The sequence below is a fragment of the Nannospalax galili genome, unplaced genomic scaffold (assembly GCF_000622305.1).
Source record: "Nannospalax galili isolate Female #2095 unplaced genomic scaffold, S.galili_v1.0 scaffold43, whole genome shotgun sequence".
In the NCBI taxonomy this organism is placed as follows: Eukaryota; Metazoa; Chordata; class Mammalia; order Rodentia; family Spalacidae; genus Nannospalax; species Nannospalax galili.
The window spans coordinates 2,426,546-2,437,328 of record NW_008353342.1 but is presented as its reverse complement, the minus strand read 5'-3'; positions in this window follow the sequence as shown (position 1 = coordinate 2,437,328).

Here is a 10,783-nt window from a genome sequence, read left to right as displayed (position 1 = left end):
GTGGCATCAGGGCATCAGATCCTTAGGATATTTTCCTTCCTGTTACTGATTTGAGCCTCAAGTGAACTGCTCAACCCTCTCTGTCCCCCTCCCCCCCGCTCTGTCTGTGTGTGTGTGTGTGTGTGTGTGTGTGTGTGTGTGTGGTGACAGGACAACTTTTGGAAGTTGGTTGTTGCCTTCTACCATATTGAGACAGGATCTCTCCTGTCTCTGCTGTGAACTCCAGACTGGCTGACACACAGGCTGCCAGTCACATCCTCTGCCTCCCCCTTCCCATCTCACCTGTAGGAGCACTGGGATTACAGATGTGAGGCACAGCATCTGGCTTTTTACATGGGTTCTGGGTATCAAGCTTGGGTTGTCAGACTTGGGAGGCTCCACTTACACTGGCCGGGCCATCCCCTCACCTTAAATTCACTTTTCAGATGCTGTATTTTTCCTTCTTTCCTCTTTCTCACCCACTAATCAGTTTCTTGTCCCAAAAGTGACCAACTCCAAGCTTTGTGTTTGACATCCCTTAAATAATTCTGAAAGGGTGTGTGCCTCTTGGCCCACTCTTAAGAACTTGAAAATCAAAATTTATTACAATCCTGCTTTTTAGTGTGACAGGTGGGAAGGAAGCAGATATGGAATCCACTTCATGAGGGACTGTCACTCCAGACATTTCAAATGCTCTCTGCTGCCTGTCTGTACTTGCTACGGTTTGAAATGGAAGGCACAGATGTTGCCTTGGTAAAAAGAGCAGAAAGGGGTGGAGGCTGAGCCATGGCTCAGTGGTGAAGAGTACCAACTGCTCTTACGGAGGACTCGGGTTTGATTCCCAGCACCCACATGGTGACTAACAACTGTCCTTAATTCCAGTTCCGGGAGATCCAGCACCCTCTTCTGGCCTCCTTGAGCATTTTTCTCCTGGGGGTACTTAAATACATGCAGGCCAAGCACTCATACACATAAAATAAAAACAAGTTTAAAAAGGGAGCAGCATTGTGAAGGGAGCATGGCAAGGAGACCCACTGATGCAGGCACTCGCTCAAGGTTTAGAAAGAGTCGTATATAGGCTGAGAATCTGAACATGGATTTCTTCTTTTAAAACTACATTTATTTACAGATTTAAAAAAAAATTATTGTGTGTGGACATGTGCATGCCACTGCCCACGTGTGGAGACCAAAGGATAATTTGCAGGAGTCACTTTCTCTTTCCACCATGTGGGTTCTAGGGCTTGAATGCGGGTCCTCAGGCTTGGTGGCAAGCACCTTTGCTCACTGAGCCATCTTGCCACCCCCTGGATTTGGGTTTCTTTAAGGTGCCCTCATGTCCTCCAGGGCCGCATGGACCAGCCCTGAGAGTCTTCCCTGGGAGTTCTTCGACTACGACAAGCATGTGGCTTCTCTCTCTCTGTCTTCATTCTTACAGAGAAACAGCTACTTGAAAGGTGACATTTTAAATAATTTGATAGAAGGAACATTTAGATTTTGTAGGAACAGGAAGATACCTTTCCCGAGATGAATGGAAAGTGTGTTCTTTCTGGAGTCTTCACGTGTGCTCGATGACTGTCAATGACTGTTAGTTGGCTGAATAGGTATTTTACACCTGTTATCCCAACTGTGCTTTTCTCCAGCCTTAGTAGAGATGCAGGTTTGGTATGTGACCCCACAAGGATCCCACGTGTCACTCTGGTCTCAGTGACACACAAGTATCAGGTGGGGGAGCTTACCTGGATAGTTGTGCAAGCTTTGCCTGGAATGCTTCAAATATGAGATAATTTATGGCACTCTGCCACCATTTCATTTCAAAGGAAAAGAATAAAAACCCACAAAAATACATGAAAAGCTATTAATAAATACTGACATAAGCTGTTATTCTGGGCAGCTTATTCATAGCTGGATAAACCATCATTCTGAATATAATTTATTCTGAGTCACAAAACCATAACATAAATGCCATATGGATCAAATATAGTAATAGCTTTAAGAATCTACCCTGTAGGCTGGTGAGATGGTGCAGCGGGTGAATGTACTTGCCGCCAAGCCTGTTGACCTGAGTTCAATCTCTGGACCCACAAGGTGGAAGGACAGAATCAATTTTTACACAGTGTCCTCTGACCTCCCCATGTGCATTATAAACATAACAACAATTTTAGAAAGAACTTATACTGGGGGCTGGAGAGGTGGCTTAGCGGTTAAGAGCACTGACTGCTCTTGAAGAGGACCCGGGTTCAATTCCCAGGACCCACATGGTGGCTACGAACCGTCCTTAACTCCAGTTCCAGGGGAATCCAAAGTCCACTTCTGACCTCCGTGTCATTGCACGACATGGGTGCACTCACATACATGCAGGCAATCCACTCATACACATAAAATAAAAATAATAAAATAAAATAAAAATTAAAAAAAGAATTTATCCTTTCAGTTCTTTCCCAGTCTGTTACATGTATAAAACTGGCCTTCCTCCTTCCTTTATATTTCAAGATGGCATTTTTCAGCATCTCATTCATCTTTAAAACATTTATTAAAATTAACATTAATTTTATTGTCAGTCAAACAGTGAATCACATACCTTGTGATTAAAATGTTGGGCTGCATTATCCAAAATGGATCTTTCTTTTTTACTGAATTTTTGAGAATTTCATACAATGTATTTTGATCATATTTAGATGTTCTGCCCCTGCTGCACCCCTCTTATAGCCCTCCCACATCTTACCATCATATAGTATGAATATCCATCTTGATATTGTTTCTTAACATTACAATTGTAATTTGTTATATTATAGTTTGTTTTCTCATCTGCAACTCATAAACCAAGATGATGGTCTTGACCATCATATGTCAGTGCAGGAGACACTGAGTGCAGAGTAATTGCTATTTGCCTTTCCATTGCTTGGGACATTCAGGACATGGGCTTAGGCTTTCTATCCATCCCCCTGTCATGTGAGACCCAAGGAGTGATTTACTCTCTCTGCTGACAAGGAGGAGGGCAGGCCTCTATAGCCAGGAACAGGAGCAACAGACTCCGGCAAGTCTTGTTTTCCTATGAGTCTTTATCTTGTAATAGGGCCAGCATTCAGTTTCCTCAATGGGTTCTGTATCCCATCCAAAGAAAGGGGTGCTCTTGAGCCTGGGGATGACCTACCATGCAAACATAACAATCACTCTTGCTGAGTGTATGCAATATAAATTCAACCCATTTTACCCAAGCATTCAATTTTAATAGTATCAAATTTTTTATAGTAAGGGGTCATGAGATTTTAGTTACATTAACCAGCAAGTTAATAGGAAAAGATTATAGACTAACCTTTTGGACATTGTTTTGAATTTTTTTCTTTTGTATAATTGTAATTTATCTCCTTTATACATTAGACTCCAGAGATGGAGCCAACCAGGGATCCTCATTAGGAAATGGGGCGATTTAAAGTTGGATTATTTTAATAGTTTTTCCTTTTGGATTTTGACGTAGAGATACTTTTTATGGCAAGGTGTTATTGCTATGATTTCATAATACAAGTATTCTAGTTTACCTTCAATTGTTGCGACAAAACTTTGACCAATACCAACTTGGGGGAGGAAAGGGTTTATTTGGTTTACATTTCCCAGATCACAGTTCATCAAGGAGTCCAAGGTAGGAACTCAGGGCAGGAACCTGGAGGCAGGAGCTAGAGCACAGGCCATAGAGGAACACTGCTTACTGGCTTGCTCCCCTGGGCCTTGCTCAGCTTGCTTTTTTATACAATACCAAGCAACCTGTCCAGGGATGGTACTGCCCATGGTGGACTTACCCCTCTCACATCACTCAAAAACATCAAGAAAATACCCCACAGACATGGCCATAGGCCAGTCCAATAGAGGTAATTCCTCAACTGAGGCTCCCTCTACCCAGTTGTCAAGATGACAACTAAAGCTATCCAGCACAATTGACTCCTTGTCAACTTGACACACAAGTACATCACTATTAAACCACAACCTTTTCATATCTTGCCCCAAGATATGATGTTAATAATATTATAACATAAAAGACAATACAAACTTAAAAGCCTCACAGTCCTTAAAAAAATCCAAAAACTTAAAGTCCATAGTCTCTTTTAAAAAGTCTCTTAACTATGAGCTCCTATAAAATCTGAAGTGAGTATTGCCTTATTTCAAAAGGGAAGAATTGGGCACATCTAAGCAAAACCTAAGTTCAGCAAAGTAGCTCTAGGCTGGACATCTGGGATTCACTCACAATCTTCTGGGCTCCAGAGGGTTTCGGCAGCTCCACTTCTCTGACTCTGCCATTCATAGCACTCACAGCTCGTCTCACAAGCTCAAGCAGGCTCCATTCCACACCTGTTGCTGCCCTTGGTGGTCATCCCATTGTCCTGGCATCTCCAAAAAGCTGGGGTTTCCACTGCAACTGAGGCTGCACCTTCATCAGTGGGCTCTTCTGACCTTTCAGGGTGCAAAGCCTCAGATTCTCTCAATGACTCCTTCAATCCTGGGGGGTCTTCACTGCAACTGAGGCTGCACTTTCACCAATGGCCTTTCTGGGCCTCTCATGGTGTCAAACCTCAGCTGCTCTGTTACCCTTTCCACATTTTCAACACTGGAACCATGCAGGAAACTTTTAGACATTACAAAGTCCTGCTTCCAGCTTGAGATGGAGGCTTGGGCCACCTCTGGACCATAGCTTCTGTGTGTTGACCTTGAGGAAATACTTCCCAGAAGATCTTGCCACAGTGATGCTGGTCTCTGGTCACAGGTGATTTTTCTGCACCAGCTAACCAGCATCAATTGTCCCAGCAAAGCAAAGGTTTTATTTCAGTGGTTCTGGTCTCTTCCTAATCACAACTGATTCTTCAGTCCCAGATGACCAGAACCCAGATTCTCAATTCAAGATATCGCACAAACAACCCTGATAGTTTTCACTTCCTTTTGAAGTTTCACAAGCCAGGCTTCCATCATCTTCAACTCTTTCAGCTCTACAGCAACAAACTCACCTAAGCACTCAATGATTTTTCCAGCCCCAAATTCCAAATGCTTCCACCATCTTCCCCAAAATACCAAGGTAGGGTCTGTCACAGCAATACCCCATGATCCTGGTACCAATTTCTGTTCTAGTTTGCTTTCAATTGCTGTGACAAAGAACTCTGACCAATACCAACTTGGGGGAGGAAAGGGCTTATTTAGCTTACATCTCCCCAGTCACAGTTCATCACTGAGGGAGCCCAAGGTAGGAACTCAGGGCAGGAACCTGGAGGCAGGAACTGGAGCACAGGCCATGGAGGAACACTGCTTACTGGCTTGCTTTTTTATACAATGCAGAACAACCTACCCAGGGATGGCACCACCCATAATGGGCTGGACCCTCCCATATCACTCAAAAATCAAGAAAATACCCCACAGACATGGCCACAGGCCAGTTCAGCGGAGGCAATTCCCCAAGTGAGGCTCCCTCTACCCAGGTGTGTCAAGTTGAAAATTAAAGCTATCCAGCAGAACAAATAAATTAAAAGCAGCATACCTTTAGCAAAAGTAAAAAGGAGGTAAACCCATTATATCCTTTAGGTATTAAATATCGTTAGGCTCTTTTTAGAATTAATTTTAAAGGCTCCTTAGATGACTCGTGGGAAAAACAGTACATACCTATTTGTCCAGCTGAGAAAATTTCCTTCTGGTTCTCCTAAGCTTTTATAGGGTAAGATTAGATATGCATTAAACTAAACAGTCAACAGAGATACTGTTTTACCTTAATTATCAAGTTACCCATTATTTTTCTATAATAAACAGATTAAAAACAATTTTGTTTTGAGGGTTTTTTTTAAGTCTCAGTTTCAAAAGATCTACCAAAGGTGAAACTTTCTGTTTCTTCTGGGTGCTGTGGTCAATAGCCTTCTTTACTTAGGTATAATGTGTCTAACCTCTTTCAGTCTGAACCTCTGTTTTGGTGGTTAACAGCACCAGAAAGGGCCCTCCAAAGTCACTTCCAGTTTGATTACTTTAAAAAAAACTTTTTTTTTTTTGACAGATTCCTAGTTGGAAATTCAAGTGAGAATCTGTGCAGGAAGTTCTTGTAACCTATGTGAAAACAAAATGGGGAAGAAACCCAGCTCAGAACTTCCTCTTAGTTTCCAAGATGGAAAAGTGTGGGGGTTCAAATCAGTCCCACATTTCTTTTAGAGTGATTTTAATGTTAAGCCAAATTACAGATAGACACTTTGTCCAGGATAATCTTGGCTTAAGTACAAATTTAGTTATATATAATAATTAACATATGTCATTTATATTGAGTTTGATTTCCTTTTTTAATTTTCCAGTATAGGGGTGTCATGGGGTATGATCATCCCAATTACTGTAGTGTATATGTGTAGTTCACAAGGTAAATCAAGGCACAACTTACTTTAAATTGATTTAAATCCTATTATCAGCAATAGCAGCTGAGATAAGAAAAACCTGTATAAATATGTAGAGGTGGTTCAGTATCAGTAGTGAATATTTTAGTTTTTTTCAGTTTGACAATTTTGTGAAGTCCATTTAGATATTTTGAGAGGGTCTTAGTTTAGGATGTTGCCCATCTGGGATTTGTTTTCTCATTACCCTTCCCCACTCTACCCCTCTTTGGCGAGTTATATATCCCTTATACATTTGTTTAGTGATGGTATAGACCACTGAACAATTGTTATTTTTGTACTGTATTACACATAGCCTTAGGTCCTTAATAACTCCCTTTCTTGTAGAATGTATGCTGGTTAAAGACTTAAACCCAGTTTTTGAGTTGCCATGAGTACATCAGTATAACCTTAGGAATTTCATCATTAAACACTTAACATCCATAAGTCTTGTTAACCATAAATCTTTGCAACTTGGCTTTAAGTTTTTATAATTTCATACTCATTTTTATTTCTTATGACAAAATCTTATTTTGTAACACTTACTTTATACTTTTAACAATTTTTTACCTACTTAAATGCTTTTTCCCTTTTATCTTCCCAAACAAGAGTTGAATATGAATAATACCATGGCACACTGTAATAGAATAATATTCCCTGTATACATACTTTCAGTTACCAAGCTTTTTTTTTCCTGTTTTAAATCTCAAGAGAATTTTTTTTGTCTTCCTTGGCCTTTTATACATTTTTTCCTGTTGTCTTGAAAACTTGAGAGACCTGAAGTGTGAAGCGTGGGACTACTCCCTGAGAACAGGGCAGAAAGAAAGCACACGCAGAAGCAAGACTCTCCACACGGTAACCCTGGAATAGCAGCTTCAAATGAGAAGACTTTTTCTGTTTTAGTTAGGAGAGGAGGACAGCAGCTCCATGGTCAGTTAGCAAAGTTTTGTGGTTTTTTTTTTTTTGTTTTTTGTTTTTTTTTTTTTTTGTTTTTTGTTTTTTTTTTTTCTTTTAGTTTCATCTTGAAATCTATCAAGGGTTCCTAGTGGGATCTAATAAAAAGAACCTTTGGACTTCACTAATAGCTGTTAAATATGTTCCCGGTTGTGGTTTCCAGGTACTTTTATTTTGTAGTTTGTGTAGCCCAGAGAATGATCCACATAGCCATGCTTTTGGTTTTGAATGATTTTAAGCAGCAGAGAGTGAGAAGTAGCAGGCACGTTACAAAACGTACTCAAATCTATGCTTATAGTATCCCCCATAAATTAAGGAAACCCTGTTAAAGTTAACATATTGTAGTTACTAGTTGAGACACTTCTAGGCAGAAAGTCAGACTCTTTTGAGATTCTGGCATCTAGTTTTGAGCAGTGCTTGCGAAGGCAGTTGTGGTGACTTCAGAGGATTTTTGAATCAGTTTGTCCCATTTGCCACAGATGAAGGAGGAATGATGGAGGAATCTTGGGTAGAGGTTGCCCTCTCCTTACCCACGTTCCCTTGCTTACCTGGAAGGGCATCTCCAGGCTTCCTCTTAGGGGAGCAGCTAGTATGGTCTAGCCTGTCCCAGAGGAGGTCTGGCCCAGGTAGTAGGAATTCTAAACTTATCCATGGCCTGGCACCAGGGTCCCCCTATTATCCTTTAATTTTTTTTCTATGATATGGAACATCAAGAGTGGTTTAGTCTGTCTGAGAGAAAATGAGAGTAATGAAATGTTTACTTTTTACTCCCCATCCCATTATCTCTGATTAAAAAAATCTATTCTGGCTGCGAGGTCCCTGACTACAGGGTTCTAGGCCCTGATCCCTAGTGCCATCTCTTAAAATGAAAGATTTGCCATTTGATTTAATCAAAGCTTTTTTTCTATGCACCTAAGGATTTAGACTGATATGGCAAGAGAAATTACCTTCAGATCTGTAGGACCAATATAGCAAAGCAAAGAAATGGGAGGAAGGAATTCCGTGGTCTCATTATGGGAAATTGAGGCACAGGACCCACTATGCACAGAGAAGGCACCAAGAGACTCAAGTGGAGAAATCAGTAAAAGTTTATTCACATCAGCAGACTTGAACAGTATTTCCTCCTGAAAACCTTGAGTCCTGAGCTCTGCTTCTTTATAGTGTTTTGTTTTGTTTTGTTTTGTTTCTTGTTTTTGGTCTTTTTGAGACAGGGTCTCCCTGTAATCCCAGCTGTCCTGGAACTCACTACGTAGACCAGGCTGGCCTTGAACTCAGAGATCCGTCTGCATCTGCCTCCCGAGTGCTGGAATTAAAGGCATGCGCCACCACGCCTAGCTTCTTTATAGTTTTTATATTCTTTGATGGCCAGGTTTCCACTTCAGGCTTTGTGACTGCAGACCAGGAGACCAGACACAGGGGAACCCTCAGGGACTGCAAGGATGAATTTCCTTGTCAATAAGCACATTTTACAGAAGCAGGAGCAGGGGTTAAGAAGACACAAGAAACAATTGCTGCTAGTCAGAGGAAGAGGAGCAGGACTCTCTCATGCCTCAGGCTAGGGCTACAAGGGTGAGGCAAGTGTTTCTTAGAATAATACTCTTTTCTCCCCCCTTTTATATGAGTGGGATTTATTAATGTTTCTAGAAGGGGTGGGCATTGATCTTGGCTTTCTCCATATTATTTCACCCTGTGATGCCCTTCTAACTTTCTAGGGAGCATCACTTGTCTTATTTCCTCTAGATTAATTGGGTGATAGTTTCTGAGGAGCTTCTGGGATTTTACAGCCTCGAGACAGGAGACAAATCTAAGAAGACAATCGAGTACAGACATAAAAGGGCTAGGCATCTATCCATGAGGAATGGTCATGCCAGTGGGAGGAGCCAGGGTGCCCAGCTTGGTATGTACTTCCAGGAGCTCTGTGAATCTGTCAGCTCTTGTGTCCTCTTTGTAATTCACTCTTTTAGCTGCTGGGCCATGTCCCTGCCTACCCCAACTTGTTTGTGTAGAAACAGTATTCTTGGTTAAGAGGCAGATTCGGCGTCTCCAAGGTGTCTACTTGACCCTGTATGGCTACCAATGAGTCAGTACCTCTCTCCATAATCATTCGTGAATTCTTTGGACAGCCAGTGGTAATGTGGCAGAGGAGACTATTCCCTCTATCCCAGTGCCTATTTCTGTGGTTACTAATTAGCAGAGGAATTATCTGTTTTGCCCTTTTAGTTCAACCATGTGCCTCTAGGGACACCAGGAGTGACTGATTTCTGGGGATAATATCCACCTGGGGGTTGACAAAGTTCAATGTACAGGTACCTGCCCATTTGGCAGGAATACATTGATATGTATAGCCCCCCCATATGAAGAAGAGGCCTATCTGGGAGTGGCACCAGGGTCCCATAGCCAGAGAAAAATTTAGATCATTGGCATTGGTGATATTGTTGCATCGTTCTGAGGTTTGATTATTTATAAAGACTTTTCCTGAGGGGCATTGTACATACCAAGGGGCCTTTATAGTACAGCAGTAGTTATCAATCTAGGTTCTAAAGACAGATTGTATTGGTTCTGGTTTCCCTGAGCAAAATCCAAGCCATCTGCCAGGATAGCAACAAGCAGTGCCAGCAGTCCTGTGCTAGGAGAGGTGGTGAGTAATGTTTAGGAAGTTATACCATTGTGGCCTTAGTTTAAATGGCTGGTGGGAAGAAGAAAGCTTCAAGGCTCCCCTGGTGGGTGTTGGAGGCCCCTTTAATGACTCATTAAACCCCAAATCGATTCCTCCTTTTTTTGATGAGTACTCGGTGGGGTAACTGTTTCCAGGTACCCATGTAGCTTATATCAGGATGAGCTCCAGAGTTCCATCTTGGAAGTGTCTGATGCTTTAACTCCCTTTGGAATAACCTTCTGTCATGTCCTCATTACTTTTTCCTGTTTCCAGATGCAACATTGGAGCCAGCATCAAGGGGAGCATTTGGTAAATGACTGGTTGTGACAGCAGCCCCAAAGCAGGTGCCCATGGATATCTGGCCTGGTTCATGGGAAGAGGTAGGGGCAGGAATATCATAAAAAAATTCCTCCAAGAAGGCATATTATACTTACATACAAAAGAGAGCTAGAGTTACTTTTTTCTAGTAAGCCCCAGTTGTTGGCAGCTGTTGCAGTTGTCCCTATGGCAATGGTAAGGTTAACAACACCATTATGCTTATCTGGAATGTACCACATTCACATTTTGACCATAGTCTCCCAGTGTCTCCTGTTGAATTCCTTAAGTTTCCACAGTGTGTGGGCCAGTTGGCTTCTAGGGTCCTTGAGCTTTAGCCCTGCATAGATTGATCAGATTCCAGTGTAGTCAAAACAGAGCAATGTGTTCAGGGGATAATCTTGAGTGGATCCTTGGGGTCTCTAGTTATCATACACTTGGTGAGTCGCTCAGGTGGGGCAGCAGCTTTTACTTGGGAATGGTGGATCCAGGCATCCAT